The following is a 13,021-nucleotide window of genomic DNA, read 5'->3' as shown; positions in this document are numbered from 1 at the left end:
TTAGTTGTGGACACTACATCACCGCACTCCCTCTCTTGCTCTTGGTCCTCATCTTTGTAAGTCACCTTGATTTAGCAACGGGGTGTTTTATCAGTTTCTTTATGAAGATATTTAGCGAATTCCATGACAGTAGCTAAAGCAAGGGGCTATAGCAGCACACAAGTAGACTACAAACGCATGTTGGGCCAGGCATGTTGGGCCAGGCATGTTGGGCCAGGCATGTTGGGCCAGGCATGTTGGGCCAGGCATGTTGGGCCAGGCATGCTCTGAGCTCGTGAAGTGAGCGCTACTGGAGCTCTACAGGAGTGAAATTGGACCGGGCCAATGCTCCAGCCTTTGGGAGTCTCGCTCCGTGCTCCAGTCAAATTGGCACGTTCCGCTCCTCGCTCCGTTCAAATACTCTGGTTTACACACAGGGACAAGAACCAGGCTATCTTCACAGCAGCATTATGTTGATGCCTAATTTCTTTCTTTGCATGTTGTGATTAGTCAACAATATGGATAGGGAAACCTTAAGGTGGTGACACCATCACGTACATCATTGTGTGTGTTAGATTCTTCAGAGCTCCCCTTCTGTATTTCATGTACTGTATTACAGTAGGTCTGAGAAGTAAGGTGGAAGATAAAGAGTAACGGGGGATATTAGTGTATGTTGATGTAATATGTTATGTTAAACTTGTTTTGCTATGTGCATGTGCTGAATCTCCGCATGATAGCTATTATTGTATCACATGTCTCATCTACAGGATGCATTGGTGGAGGGAAGCATTATCTGAAACCATCATTGTCTCTGCATTCTTCACTAGCTCAGAGGATCTCCTCCTCCTACCTGATTCACTCTAATGATAATGGTTCATCATTAATTATTCTCCCTATTAAAACACTGCTGAGTTGTGTTAAAGCATGCTGTTTCACAGTTTGTTTTACATTCTTGATTCAGGAACGTGCAAGACATTTTGCTTTTCATTGTGTTTTTTAAACTTGATGTGTAGCTCTCTATGGCTCTCTATAGCCTCAAATCTAGAAAGGAAAGGGTGATTTAAATGTAGCCCGCCAACTCATTTGACATTGTTGTTATTATTCGGTGTGAGTCCGGCTCCAATTTCACCAATAAACACCCAGCGATACAGATGATGATGTTCTTCCGTCAGGACAAGCTGCTGTGCGTGGGTCATTTAGGAGCTGGTAAAGAATGCATGATGAACAGGCAGCTCTGTAAAGTTCCTCTTAATGTGTGTTCACACAACTACCACCCTGTCATTTTATTCAGAAGCATGGGAATAAAATGATTGGATTTGCTCAGCACTCAAGAAAATACCCCTCTCTCTCGGAGTATCCTTTGCTATTTCACAGATCGAGATTATTAAAGATATATTGTTTTTTATATTCTCCTCTCCTAATGTATAGCTAATATCTACTGGGCAAAAACTTTGTCTAGTCAAATCAAATTGTATTTGTCACATGTGAAATGCAGTTCAAGAAATAGAGTAAAGAAAATATTTACTAAATAAAGTTTTTTTACATAAAAAAGTAACACAAGAAACTACTTATTCAAGTCTGTTTTAAATTCTAGTTTATGAAGTCTGTCAAAAAATGCTTTTCAGCAAACCCATGGAATGTAATTATGTGTATAATTTCTAATCAAGTGTTGTGTTTTGCTTTTAAGGCTAGATTCAATTAATTCAGAGGTAAACTGCGATAACCATCAACTGCATAGCATAATCACTGCATTTGTTTAGGCAATGTCAGACGTGTAACTGCGTTGAAGCTGTCAAATGCTCTTGTGGTCATTGTCACAAAACCACACCCATCCTTAGATATTACCTGAGTTAGAAGTTCAGAATGTGTAAAAAAGTGTAAGCTTTATAGAAATAATGACACTGAAATTGAAAATCATGAAATTAAATAATAAGGCTAATCGAGTTGCAGATTACATCACACATGTCAGTGTTTTAACTTGTAACACGGTTGCATGGGATTGAAACAATTCGGGACTCTTGAATTTTTCCACATTTTTGTTACATTACAGACATCCTAAATTTGTTTTTTTTCCCATAATGCCCCATAATGACAGAGCAAAAAAAGGTTGAGAAATTTCTGTAAACGTATTAAAAATAAACACTGAAATATGTCATGGAAATTCAGTCCTGAGAGAGACTTGGTCATTTCTTCAAACAATCAACTTTATTTAATATTGATTAATTATTGCAATAATGAAACCATCAGCCCAACAGTCTTGACTGCTGGACTGAGAGTCTGAATCATACAGAGAATTCATGGTCTTTATATATCAAATCTTTATATAACCACCCATGCAGATTGGGCACCATTACCCACTCTGGGTTCATCCTGTCATTTATCTGCACGGGGGGTGTAATTTGACTCCTCCAGGCTAAGTTTCCCAGATACAAGAATGAGAACAAACACTGAAATGTTTGTTCTATTCCTTCAGGCTCTATCTCATCTATAGAATGCAGGCCGAGTTAGACCGAAGACATACGTCTAACATGTACCACTAATGATAGAATGGAATGTGGCTGTAAAGTTGTATAACCCTCTAGTAAAACCCATTTCCTCAACACCCAGACTAGCTGCAGGAAGCACCATAAAACTAAGCCTTAGCAAGCCAGTCCTACTCTTAGTTAAATACATGATTGTTTACTATTAGTATCAAACAAATCAGGTAAGTATGTAATGTGTCTCTCACACATATCACATTGACATAAGTTTTCAGACCCTTTACTCAGTACCTTGTTGAGGCACCTTTGGCAATTATTACATCCTCGACTCATCTTGAGTATGACGCTACATGCTTGGCACACCTGTATTTGGGGACTTTTTCCCATTCTTCTCAGCAGATCCTTTCAAGCTCTGTTAGATTGGATGGGGAGCGTGGCTACACAGCTATTTTCAGGTCTCTCCAGAGATGTTGGATTGGGTTCATGTCCGTCTCTGTCTAGAACACTCAAGGACATTCAGAGACATGTCTCAAAGCCCATCCTGCATTGTCTTGGATGTGTGCTTAGGGTTGTTGTCCTGTTGGAAGGCGAACCTTTGCCCCAGTCTGAGATCCGCATCAGCACTCTGGAACAGGTTTTTATCAAGGATCTCTCTGAACTTTGCTCTCTTCATCTTTCCCTCGATCCTGACGAGTCTCCCAGTCCCTGCCGCTGAAAAACATACCACTGCAGGATACTGCCACCACCATGCTTCACCGTAGGGATGGTGCCAAGTTTCCTCCAGATGTGACGCTTGGCACCCAATGTGGCGTGGATCTGCTTTTTTTCTAACCTATTTCTCTCAATATCCCCAGATTCCTACCGCAAACTCTGAACATTTTCATCTGGATCTTCGCAACTAGCTAACCGCAATCCCAGGTGACCACTCCTGGCTAGCGTTTCCATCCCGGAGCAAGCATCAATTATCCTGAAGCTAGCCCGGCCAGGGCTCCTGTGCTACCACCGAAGCCCACTCCTGAGCTACAATATCCGGACCCCTTCTACTGCCGGTACGGGGCACGGAACCCCACCGATCCTCTACGACTGGAATACCGACAGAATCTGCCCGATGACTCTCAGGCGCGATGCCCGCTGAAGGCCCATTCTGCTAACCTGCTAGGCCTTCTAGCTACCTAGATCTACCCGGAACCCTACTAATTCCACGACTGGTCTATCAATGTCACCACACGAAGAGGCATAAACAGACTTACCCACATCACAACGTCCCACAAAGGCTAACTTGCTTGCCCCGGTCTGCTAACTGCTAGCTTGCCTTCCCCGGTCTGCTAACTTCTTGCTTGCTAACCCGGTCTACTAACTGCTAGCTTGTTTAGCCCCGGCCTACTAACTGTTAGCTTGTTAGCATCGGCCTGCTAACTGTCTGAATCGCCGTGCCCAACCATTCACTGGACCCATATGTTCACTTGGCTACACATGTCTCTCTCTAAAATCAATATGCCTCATCCATTACTGTCCTGGTTTGGGATTACTGTCTTATTTCACTGTAGAGCCTCTAGCCCTGCATGCCTTAACCAACCATGTTGTTCCACCTCCTACATATGCGATGACATCACCTGGTTTAAACGTCTCTAGAGACTATATCTCTCTCATCATTACTCAATGCCTAGGTTTACCTCCAATGTACTCACATCCTACTTTACCTTTGTCTGTAAACTATGCCTTGAATCTATGTTATCGAGCCCAGAAACCTGCTCCTTTTACTCTCTGTTCCGAACGTGCTAGACGGCCAGTTCGTATAGCATTTAGCCGTACCCTTATCCTACTTCTCCTCTGTCCCTCTTGTGATGTAGAGGTTAAACCAGGTCCTGCAGTGCCTAGCTCCACTCCCACTCCCCAGGTGCTCTCATTTGTTGACTTCTGTAACCGTAAAAGCCTTGGTTTCATGCATGTTAACATTAGAAGCCTACTCCCTAAGTTTGTTTTACTCACAGCTTTAACACACTCTGCCAACCCGGATGTCTTAACCGTGTCTGAATCCTGGCTTAGGAAAACCACCAAAAACCCTGAAATATCCATCGCTAACTATAACATTTTCCGCCAAGATAGAACTGCCAAAAGGGGCGGTGTTGCAATCTACTGCAAAGATAGCCTGCAGAGTTCTGTATTACTATCCAAGTCTGTACCCAAACAATTCAAGCTTCTCCTTCTAAAAATTCACCTTTCCAGAAACAAGTCTCTCACTGTTGCCGCTTGCTATAGACCTCCCTCTGCCCCCAGCTGAGGTGACCTAAACTGGGACATGCTTAACACCCCGGCCACTCTACAATCTAAGCTTGATGCCCTCAATCTCACACAAATTATCAATGAACCTACCAGGTACAACTCCAAATTCGTAAACACGGGCACCCTCATAGATGTCATCCTAACTAACTGGCCCTCCAAATACACCACTGCTGTTTTCAATCAATATCTCAGCGATCACTGCCTCATTGCCTGCATCCATAATGGGTCTGCGACCAAACGACCACCCCTCATCACTGTCAAACGCTCCATAAAACACTTCTGCAAGCAGGCCTTTCTAATCGACCTGGCCGGGGTATCCTGGAATGACATTGACCTCATCCCGTCAGTAGATGATGCCTGGCTATTCTTTAAAAGTGCATTCCTCACCATCTTATATATGCATGCCCCATTCAAAAAATGTAGAACTAGGAATAGATATAGTCCTTGGTTCACTCCAGACCTGTCTCCCCTTGACCAGCACAAAAACATCCTGTAGTGTTCTGCATTAGCATCGAATAGCCCCCGTGATATGCAACTTTTCAGGGAAGTTAGGACCAAATATACACAGGCAGTTAGGAAAGCTAAGGCTAGCTTTTTCAAACAGAAATTTGCATCCTGTAGTACTAACTCAAAAATGTTCTGGGACACTGTAAAGTCCATGGAGAATAAGAGCACCTCCTCCCAGCTGCCCACTGCTCTGAGGCTAGGAAACACTGTCACCACCGATAAATCCACTATAATTGAGAATTTCAATAAGCATTTCTCTACGGCTGGCCATGCTTTCCACCTGGCTACCCCTACCCCGGTCAACTGCCCGGCACCCTCCACAGCAATCCGCCAAAGCCCCCACCATTTCTCCTTAACCTAAATCCAGATAGCTGATGTTCTGAAAGAGCTGCAAAATCTGGACCCCTACAAATCAGCCGGGCTAGACAATCTGGACCCTCTCTTTCTAAAATTATCTGCCGAAATTGTTGCAACCCCTATTACTAGCCTGTTCAACCTCTCTTTCGTATCGTCTGAGATTCCCAAAGATTGGAAAGCTGCCGCGGTCATCCCCCTCTTCAAAGGGGGTGACACTCTAGACCCAAACTGCTACAGACCTATATCTATCCTACCCTGTCTTTCTAAGTTAACAAACAGATTACCGACCATTTCGAATCCCACCGTACCTTCTCCTCTATGCAATCTGGTTTCAGAGCTGGTCATGGGTGCACCTCAGCCACACTCAAGGTCCTAAACGACATCATAACCGCCATCGATAAGAGACTTTACTGCGCAGCCGTATTCATCAACCTGGCCAAGGCTTTCGACTGTGTCAATCACCACATTCTTATTAGCAGACTTGACAGCCGTGGTTTCTCAAATGATTGCCTCGCCTGGTTCACCAACTACTTCTCTGATAGAGTTCAGTGTGTCAAATCGGAGGGCCTGTTGTCCGGACCTCTGGCAGTCTCTATGGGGGTGCCACAGGGTTCAATCCTCGGGCCGACTCTCTTCTCTGTATAAATCAATGATGTCGCTCTTGCTGCTGGTGATTCTCTGATACACCTCTACGCAGACGACACCATTCTGTATACTTCTGGCCCCTCTTTGGACACTGTGTTATCTAACCTCCAGACGAGCCTCAATGCCATACAACTCTCCTTCCGTGGCTAACTGCTCTTAAACACAAGTAAAACTAAATATATGCTATTCAACCGATCACTGCCCACACCTGCTCACCCGTCCAGCATCACTACTCTGGACGGCTTTGACTTAGAATACCTGGACATCTACAAATACCGAGGTTAGACTGTAAACTCTCCTTCCAGACTCACTTTAAGCATCTCCAATCCAAAATTAAATCTAGAATCTGCTTCCTTTATCATAACAAAGCATCCTTCGCTCATGCTGCCAAACATACCGCCATAAAACTGACCATCCTACCGATCCTCGACTTCGGTGATGTCATCTATAAAATAGCCTCTAACACTCTACTCAACAAACTGGATGCAGTCTATCACAGTGCCATCCGTTTTGTCACCAAAGCCCCATACACTACCCACCATTGCGACCTGTACACTCTCGTTGGTTGGCCCTCGCTTCATACTCGTCGCAACCACCACTGGCTACAGGTTATATTCAAGTCTCTGCTCGGTAAAGCCCTGCCTTATCTCAGCTCACTGGTCACCATAGCAGCACCCACTCGTAGCACGCGCTCCAGCAGGTATATCTCACTGGTCAACCCCAAAGCCAATTCCTCCTTTGGTGGTCTTTCCTTCCAGTTCTCTGCTGCCAATGACTGGAACATACTGCAAAAATCTCTGAAGCTGGAAACACTTATCTCCCTCACTAGCTTTAAGCACCAGCTGTCAGAGCAGCTCACAGATTACTGCACCTGTACATAGCCTATCTATAATTTAGCCCAAACAACTACCTCTTCCCCCTACTGTATTTATTTATTTTGCTCCTTTGCACCCCATTATTTCTATTTCTACTTTGCACATTCTTCCACTGCAAATCTACCATTCCAGTGTTTTACTTGCTATATTGTATTTACCTCGCCACCATGGCCTTTTTTTGCCTTTACCTCCCTTATCTTGCCTCATTTGCTCACATTGTATATATCTTATTTTTCTACTGTATTATTGACTGTATGTGTTGTTTAAGCGAGCTGTCATGTGCCTTTCACTAAGGAGTGGCTACTGGTCTGGCCACTGTACCATAAAGGCCTGATTGATGGAGTGCTGCAGAGATGGTTGTCCTTCTGGAAGGTTTTCCCATCTCCACAGAGATACTCTGGAGCTTTATCAGAGTGAGCCTCGGGTTTTTGGTCACCTCCCTGACCAAGGCCCTTCTCCACCGATTGCACAGGTTTGTCCAGGTGGCCAGCTCGATGAAGAGGCTTGGTGGTTCCAAGCTTCTTCCATTTTTGAATGTTGGAGGCCACTGTGTTCTTGGGGACCTTCAATGCTTTGACACACTCCTGTCTTGGAGGTCTACAGACAATTCCTTCGACCTCATAGCTAGGTTTGTGCTCTGACATGCTTTGTCAACTGTGGGACCTTACATAGACAGGTGCCTTTCCAACTAATTTCCAATCAATTGAATTTACCATAGATGGAATCCAATCAAGTTGTAGAAACATCTCAAGGATGATCAATGGAAAACATGATGCACCTGAGCTCAAATTTGAGTATCACAGCAAAGGGTCTGTACGTAAATAAGATACTTCAGTTTTTTACATTTAATAAATTAGCTACAAAAAAAAAACTGTTTTCACTTTGTCATTATTGGGTATTGTGGGTGTGTGTAGATGAATGAGGAAAATGTTTTATTTGATCCTTTTTAGAAAAAGGCTGTAACGTAACAAAATGTGGAAATGTTCTCAATGCACTGTCTAATGCTGGGAGCCACTTGTGGATTTGACTCCAACACAGTTACACCTTAGACACCGCCCCAATAAAAATAAAGTATATGCTATGCAGTTGTCTGTTATCACATGTTAACACTGAATGGATTTAATCTAGGCTTTAGAGTTTACAAAATAACAATGTTATTGATTAAATGATCCTTAACTTTAGTATTTCAATTTTCATTCGTGAAAATAGCAATGGGTAGCCCCCAGAAGGTGCTCTACAAGGTTAAAGTGAAGTACAAAATAAAGTATAAAAAAATAACAAATCTGAGGGGGCACGTGCCTTTGTGCCGCCTATGGGAATGATGCCACTGCTTTATGGTATGTTATATTCATATTTGTCCTCTTTTTGAATATTTCAGATGTTCAATTAATCATTTATCATAATTATTTACTAAAATATCTGTCAGTGATATTTTTGCAGGCTGAACAAGGCAAAAAGTACACCCCCTTCTATTCTCCCTAGTAAATGGTCCCTTCCAAGGTTCATAGAGCAAAGAGATGGCTAGGCAGTATGCTAGCTACTTTAATGAGTGCAGTATCATCAATGGAGGAAGAGAGAGAGTGTAGAGTGACACTCACAGCATTTGATTTGGTTTTCGCTGCCACTGATGGGCAGGAGGTACAGTGCTTTCAGAAAGTATTCACAACCCTTGACTTTTTCCATATTTTGTTGTGTTACAGCCTGAATTTAAAATGGATTAAATTTAGATTTTTTTGGGTCATTGGCCAACATAGACTACCCCATAATGTCAAAGTGAAGTCTAAAAATGTTTGTCCGTGATGTGTACGCCGAGGAACTTAAAACTTACTACCCTCTCCACTACTGTCCCGTCGATGTGGATAGGGGGGTGCTCCCTCTGCTGTTTCCTGAAGTCCACAATCATCTCCTTTGTTTTGTTGACGTTGAGTGTGAGGTTATTTTCCTGACACCACACTCCGAGGGCCCTCACCTCCTCCCTGTAGGCCGTCTCGTCGTTGTTGGTAATCAAGCCTACCACTGTAGTGTCGTCCGCAAACTTGATGATTGAGTTGGAGGCGTGCGTGGCCACGCAGTCGTGGGTGAACAGGGAGTACAGGAGAGGGCTCAGAACGCACCCTTGTGGGGCCCCAGTGTTGAGGATCAGCGGGGTGGAGATGTTGTTACCTACCTTCACCACCTGGGGGCGGCCCGTCATGAAGTCCATACTCCCTAGTTGCACAGGGCGGAGTCGAGACCCAGGGTCTCGAGCTTGATGACGAGTTTGGACGGTACTATGGTGTTAATTGCTGAGCTGTAGTCGATGAATAGCATTCTCACATAGGTATTCCTTTTGTCCAGATGGGTTAGGGCAGTGTGCAGTGTGGTTGCGATTACATCGTCTGTGGACCTATTGGGTCGGTAAGCAAATTGGAGTGGGTCTAGGGTGTCAGGTAGGGTGGAGGTGAATTGGTCCACCCACACAGACAGCGTTGTGAAGAAGGCGCAGCAGCGCCTCTTCAACCTCAGGAGGCTGAAGAAATTCGGCTTGTCACCAAAAGCACTCACAAACTTCTACAGATGCACAATCGAGAGCATCCTGTCGGGCTGTATCGCCGCCTGGTACGGCAACTGCTCCGCCCACAACCATAATGCTCACCAGAGGGTAGTGAGATCTGCACAACGCATCACCGGGGGCAAACTACCTGCCCTCCAGGACACCTACACCACCCAATGTCACAGGAAGGCCATAAAGATCATCAAGGACAACAACCACCCGAGCCACTGCCTGTTCACCCCGCTATCATCCAGAACACGAAGTCAGTACAGGTGCATCAAAGGAGGGACCGAGAGACAGAAAAACAGCTTCTATCTCAAGACCATCAGACTGTTAAACAGCCACCACTAACATTTAGTGGCTGCTGCCAACATACTGACTCAACTCCAGCTGACTTTAATAATGGGAATTGATGGAAATGTATGTACAAATATATCACTAGCCACTTTAAACAATGCCACTTAATATAATGTTTACATACCCTACATTACTCATCTCATATGTATATGTATATACTGTACTCTATATCATCTACTGCATCTTGCCATCTTTATGTAATACATGTATCAGTAGCCACTTTAAACTATGCCACTTTATGTTTATATACCCTACATTAGTCATCTCATATGTATATACTGTACTCTATACCATCTACTGCATCTTGCCTATGCCGTTCTGTACCATCACTCATTAATATATCTTTATGTACATATTCTTTATCCCTTTACACTTGTGTGTGTAAAAATGTAGTTGTTGTGGAATTGTTAGGTGAGATTACTCATTGGTTATTAATGCATTGTCGGAACTAGAAGCACAAGCATTTCGCTACACTCGCATTAACATCTGCTAACAATGTGTATGTGACAAATAAAATGTGATTTGATTTGATTTGAAATGTGCTTAACAAGTCACATAATAAGTTGCATGAACTCACTCTGTGTGCAACGAAAGTGTTTAACATGTTTTTTTAATGACTACCTCATATCTGTAACACACAGCGTTGGAAAAAGTACCCAATTCTCATACTTGAGTATAAGTAAATATACCTTAATAGAGAATGACTCAAGTAAAAGTGAATGTCATCCAGTAAAACATTACTTGAGTAAAAATCTAAAAGTATTTGTTTTTAAATATACTTAAGTATCAAAAGTAAATGTAGTTGCTAAAATATACCTAAGTATCAAAAGTAAAAGTTTGAATAATTGAAAATTCCTTATATTAGCAAACCAGACGGCAAATGATCTTGTTTTTATTTATTTATGGATAGCCAGGGTCACACTCCAACACATCATTTACAAACATAGCATGTGTGTTTTGTGAGTCCGCTAGATCAGAGGCTGTAGGGATGACCAAGGATGTTCTCTTGATAAGTCTGCAAATCTTCTGTCCTACTAAGTACATTTACCCATAAAAACACTTAAGTAGTATTTTAAAGTATTTAGACTTAAGTACTTTATGTTACTGGTACCCCACACATACAATTGTCGCAAAGAAGGGGTGCCAACTGGTAGATGGGTAAAAATAAAAATTAACAGACATTGAATATCCCTTAGAGAATGGTATCAGTTACACTTTAGAAGGTATATCAATACCCCAAAAAGATAGACATCCTTCCTAACTCAGTTGTCAGATGGGAAGGAAACCGCTCAGTGATTTCCCCATGATGCCAATTGTGACATTAAAACAGTTAGAGTTTAACCTCTTGGGAATACCCCTCCCCCCCTTTTCAATTTCCGCCTGAAGACATACCCAAATCTAACTGTCTCTAGCTCAGGCCCAGGAGCAAGGATATGCATATTCTTGGTACCATTTGAAAGAAAACACTCTGAAGTTTGTGTAAATGTGAATTGAATGTAGGAGAATAAAACACAATAGATCTGGTTTTGATAATACAATGAAAAAAAAACATACGTTTTTTCATTTTAATTGTTGTATCATCATAATTAAAATGAACAAGATAAAACAAACATCTAGATATGAACATGGGAACAATGTCAGTGAAAAACATAAGAAGGCAACAGTACTTGTGCAAAGTTTCAGAATGATAACTTCCAAAAGGAGTGTGCTACATGACATTTATCATGAGGTCACCCAGGTGTCCCACACAAGTAGCCCAAATGTACCCAAGTGGCCAAATTGGTGAAGGTATACATTCTGAAACAAATAACTATATACAAAATACCAAAATGGTATTCTAACACGACCCACAAAAAAATGGAGGGAAAAAAATGAGGAAACAATGTGAAAAAAAATTTATAAAAGAATTTGGGAATTTTTCTTATACATTTTTTTCCCCAAAAAATAAATAAAATATACATTTACAAAATAACATGGGTGACTATTTACACTTTCAATATTTGGAAGACCCTCAGTCCTCTATCAAATCAAATGTATTTACATAGCCCTTCCTACATCAGCTAATGTCTCAATGTGCTATACAGAAACCCGGCCTAAAACCCCAAACAGCAAGCAATGCAGGTGTAGAAGCACGGTGGCTAGGAAAAACTAGAAAGGCAAAACCTAGGAAGAAACCTAGAGAGGAACCAGGCTATGAGGGGTGGCCAGTCCTCTTCTGGCTGTGCCGGGTAGATATCACAGTGGTTGTAGAGGGTGCAACAGGACAGCACCTCAAGAGTAAAAATGAACAGTGTAGGTAGGGTTCCATAGCTGCAGGCAGAACAGTTGAAACTGGAACAGCAGCAAGGTCGGGTGGACTGGGGACAGCAAGGAGTCATCATGCCAGGGGGTCATGACGCATGGTCCTGGGGCTCAGGTTCTCAGAGAAAGAAGGAGAGAAAGAGAGAGCATACTTAAAGGCTGTGATAGGAGATAACTAAGGATTCATCAACAACATTGTACAGTAGTTAGTCCACAATACTAACCTAATTGACATAGTGAAACGAAGGAAGCCTGTACAGAATAAAAATATTCCAAAACATGCATCCTGTTTGCAACAAGGCACTAAAGTAATATGGCAAAAACGTTTTTATTGTGAATACAAAGTGTTATGTTTGGGGCAAATCCAATACAACACTTTACTGAGTACCACTCTCCATATTTTCAAGCATAGCGGTGGCTGCATCATGTTATCGATATTCTTGTAATCGTTAAGAACTGGTTAGTTTTTCAGGATAAAAAATAAACTGAAAGGAGCTAAGCACAGGCAAAATCCTAGAGGAAAACCTTTCCACCAGACACTGGGATATGAATTTCCCTTTCAGTGTGACAATAACCTAAAACAAAGAGTCAAATCTACACTGGAGTTGGTTATCAAGAAGATAATGAATGTTCCTGAGTTTTGACTTAAATCTAATTGAAAATATATGGCAAGACCTGAAAATGGTTGTCTAGCGATGATCAAC

This window comes from Salvelinus fontinalis, chromosome 10 (genome assembly GCF_029448725.1).
Source record: "Salvelinus fontinalis isolate EN_2023a chromosome 10, ASM2944872v1, whole genome shotgun sequence".
NCBI classification, from domain to species: Eukaryota; Metazoa; Chordata; class Actinopteri; order Salmoniformes; family Salmonidae; genus Salvelinus; species Salvelinus fontinalis.
This window is presented reverse-complemented; position numbering follows the sequence as displayed.